Here is a 4,172-nt window from a genome sequence, read left to right as displayed (position 1 = left end):
CGAACTGGGGCTGTCTTTATCTTTTATACTAATTGCTACGTATTCTTTATTTACTATTTCTTACCAATGTCTATCACTAATACTAAAAAGGTCATCTCTACTCTGACCCAATCCTCACAAACTACTTTGTGCCAACGTCACTGCCGAAGTGGAGTGAGAGAAGAAGAAAGAAGAAGGAGACAATGCCCCAAATTCTCCATCTTTCCCCCATTCACTTCAATGCTAGAAATCTAAACTTACTGTTTTCTTACTCTGTGATATACTAAATTACTATATTTCACACTCCTGTAGCCTCCAATGCTTCCTGCAGTGCAGGAAGCCTTTCCCATAGACTAAAATCAAAGCCAGTATCTCTCTGAGCGCTAGGCTGAGGTCCCAGATCCCCCTGCCCAGGTTTCTGACCCTCCAGGGCAACCAGAAGAATGCCCTAAACTCCAACAAGCGCCTACAATTTGGCAGGAACCATCAGTGAAGAGGGCATATTGTCTTTCAGTCTCCGGTAGCTCGTTATATGGTGGGGCTTCCTCGGCACGTGTCACTTGTTCCTCCTCTTCTTCGGAAGATAATCCAAAAGTCTCACCTTCAGGCCAGTTTGTTATAATTTCCAGAATCCCAGGGCAATTTGTGAAGGTGATTTTTGAAAAGAAAGAAAAACAAAACAAAAACAAAAACACGGGGAACAGCCAGAGTCAAACACCTTCTTCACAGAAGTAGTGGTGAATGCTCCACTTATTGAGGGTACACAGGGTTCTTTTATACATATATCATTCTTGTGCATAAGCTGTTCACACAGCATTTTACTACTTGCTATGGGCTAGTGTTATCTGCATAAGCATTCCTTTGCAGTTACCTGTTTACACTTTGTTGAGGGAAAAAGCTGGTTCTCAGGTTCACTGTCCTGGTTCCCAGGCTCAACGTCCTTGACAGTGCTAAAACAACAGAACTTTCCCAGCATTGTCAGGCCTCTCTGTGTCTGTCTCCAAAAATTACTTTGTTCTCATCTGCTTTTAGCATTTGTCTCTTACAAGTCTTCATCCATTCCTGTAGAAACCTAACTCTTTTTCCATTCCCCTGTGGCAGCTCCCATCCCTAGTGATGGTTCGAGTGCATGGGGCAGCCCTTGATGCGGAACAGGTGGATGTGCAGGTGGGCAGCAATTCTGGCTGCACACGCTGACACAGTATCGGAGCAGGTTAAACAGGGACAGGATCAGGGAAATCCAGAGGACAATATACTTATCAATAAAGCTGTTAAAATGCTTGGTCAAGGAACAGCAATGCTGGGCCTATGAATGCTGTGTCATATAAATACATTTCACTCTTGGTCATGTGGGCAACTACCAGTTCATTTGTGATCCTGGCAGCCACAAAGCTAAAAGTCAGGATGTAGAGGCAGAGATGCCCCCCAACGAGCTGCACAGTAGATTTCTTGTAGATCATTGCAGCCAAGGCAATCATGGAGCCAATATGAAGAAAAGGTGAGAGGACACTTGTTCCTGCTAAAGTGGATCCATTTTTGCCAACTGCACCTGAATATTCACTCTTGGAATCAGAGATTGCTAGAAGAATGGTCTTTCAATCACTGCCAGTTAAAGCATGATTACTATGAAGATTTGTATGTCAGTCACATCAATCATGCCAAAGCGCAGTGTTCTTGAGACGTACATCTGTCAGTGTGCGCAGTAAAACATGAATGTCACAGCAAAACAACAGAAGAACATCTGTCGTGGGCTTTCCCTGACATTCAGGTGGTTTTAGAGTCTTTTTGCCCTCTGCAAAGCTCTGTGCCAACCGGAAGAAAGAGACGGAGTCTTCAGGTTCTGATTTTTCAAGGCTGCATGCTTCGTTTATTGTTCTTATCTTACAATTTTCTCAGTGCCCCACGAAAGATGTTTGCAGCTGCTCGGGCTCCGACTCTGACTCCCGACTCCTCCTGAACTGGGCTGTCGTTGTCTTTTATACTAATTGCTACGTATTCTTTATTTATCATTACTTGCCAATGTCTATCACTTATACTAAAAAGGTCATCTCTACTCTGACCCAATCTCTGTGGACTACTTTGTGCCACCGTCACAGCTGAAATGGAGTGAGGGAAGAAGAAAGAAGAAGCAGGAGACAACACCCCAAATCCTCCATCTTGCCCCCATTCACTTCAATGCTAGAAACCTAGATTTACTGTTTTTTCACCCTGTGATAAACTAAACTACTATCTTTCACACTCTTGTGGCCTGAAATCCATCCTGCAGTGCAGGAAGTCTTTCCCATGGACTGAGATCAAAGCCAGTGTCCCTCTGAGCCCTGGGATGGGGTCCCAGATCCCCCTGCCCAGGTCTCTGACCCTCCAGGGTAGCCAAAGGAATGCCCTGGACTCCAACAAACATCCAATCAGGGTTGGTGTCCAGCTGCACAACAATACAAGTTTCTAAAACCACAAAGACTGTGGACAATGAATCATAGCTATGATCAAAAAGCTCTCTTAACAGAGTGCTGCTATTTGTCCTTCTTGCTTGTTTTCCATCTGTAGCATTCAGGGACTGGTAGATGAAAAGCCACAGGCACAAGCAATGAATGTCCAGGAAGGTGCCTGCTCTGAAGTTGATGAGCAGTAACATACTAAGAACAGAGTTGTAAATATATTTATTAACAGTTCAATGATGGTGATCAGACTGGGGGAAATCCAGGCTGGAGAATTGATATCTGCAGTATGAATCCAATCTAACATTGTTTGAGCACTTTTCAGATTATAAGCTGTGCTCTTTTACTGTATTTTATTTTTTGCTTGTTGCAAGATTTTCCATTCATGCTGCTCACACACAGGATTGCCATCTCTGAACACGACAGGACATGCTACAGGACATGCCATGTGTCCTGTGGGTTCCCACTGTCCTTCTAGTATAGCATCACCTATAATTTTGGACCATCGAGTCACGGGGTGGGGGGCAGGCAAAGGTGTTGCCTGGGAACTGCTTTCTGCAGTTTGTTCTAGCAATTGTTGCATTGGAGTTAACTGGGAGCTGAATGATGCTGGCTCCTCCTGATTTTTAGCATTTATTGTAGGTAGTTCTTGGGCTTTTTTTCTAGCAGCAGCTTAGCTTCCCCGACTTGGCAGTGCCGCGGTGTTGTCAAATGTCCATTTCCCCGTGCCCAGTCAATCAGCTTTTGCAGTACTTTTTTTGCTACTGTTTTTCCTCTCTCAGAGAGTATAATAATAAATAACTTCAATGCGGTAGCAAATTCGCATTCCATGCTTGCTGTCATCAATGGGGCAGGGAAGTGAGTACTCAAAGCCTTCCACCTTTTTTCTAGAAACTGCCCCCTGTTCCCCTTACCAGCTCAGCCTCGCAATCTATTTGCAAGGACGGCGAGCTTCTGCCTCAATGCTGATGCATCTCTAGGCAGATCAGTGTCTGACCGCTATTTTCTGGAGGGTCTCACCTCAATGCAGCTGCATCTGTTGGCGAGTTCAGCGTCCAACTGCTCAGCGTCCCACCGCTAATTTTCTCCTCCAGGTCGTCACCCCAAGGTCTGAAGTTCGGGCGACAATTGAAGGTGATTTTTGAAAAGAAAGAAAAACAAAACGAAAACAAAAACACGGGGAACAGCCAGAGTCAAACACCTTCTTCACAGAAGTAGTGGTGAATGCTCCATTTATTGAGGGTACACAGGGTTCTTTTATACATATATCATTCTTGTGCACAAGCTGTTCACACAGCATTTTACTACTCGCTATTGGCTAGTGTTATCTGCATAAGCATTCCTTTGCAGTTACCTGTTTACACTTTGTTGAGGGAAAAAGCTGGTTCTCAGGTTCACTGTCCTGGTTCCCAGGCTCAACGTCCTTGACAGTGCTAAAACAACAGAACTTTCCCAGCATTGTCAAGCCTCTCTGTGTCTGTCTCCAAAAATCCTGCTACAGATTTGGGTTTCCAATACGGGCGTGCTGTGTGATGAGGGCAATCCATTTGCTCCATGTGCTGTCGGTGGCATGATGCGTGGAAGGAACATTTCCCTTGAACATCCACCCCAGCACCGGTAGTTGGGGTGCCAAAAGCAGCTGCGTTTCAGTGCCAATTACTTCTGAGGCAGCTTGAACTCCTTCATAGGCAGCTAAGATTTCCTTCTCTGTGGGAGTGTAGTTGGCCTTGGATCCTCTGTAGCTTTGGCTCCAGAATC

At 45.0% G+C, this 4,172-nt stretch overlaps 1 pseudogene; it reads right to left on the bottom strand.

Annotated features, from left to right (window-relative positions):
* Window positions 1–1,089: 1,089 nt before the first annotated feature.
* Window positions 1,090–2,721, bottom strand: LOC120764967 (choline/ethanolaminephosphotransferase 1-like; annotated as a pseudogene).
* Between the last annotated feature and the right edge of the window lie 1,451 nt (window positions 2,722–4,172).

This window comes from Hirundo rustica, chromosome W, assembly GCF_015227805.2.
Source record: "Hirundo rustica isolate bHirRus1 chromosome W, bHirRus1.pri.v3, whole genome shotgun sequence".
In the NCBI taxonomy this organism is placed as follows: Eukaryota; Metazoa; Chordata; class Aves; order Passeriformes; family Hirundinidae; genus Hirundo; species Hirundo rustica.
The sequence above is the reverse complement of the archived record's forward strand: the minus strand, read 5'-3'. Positions and strand labels throughout refer to the sequence as shown.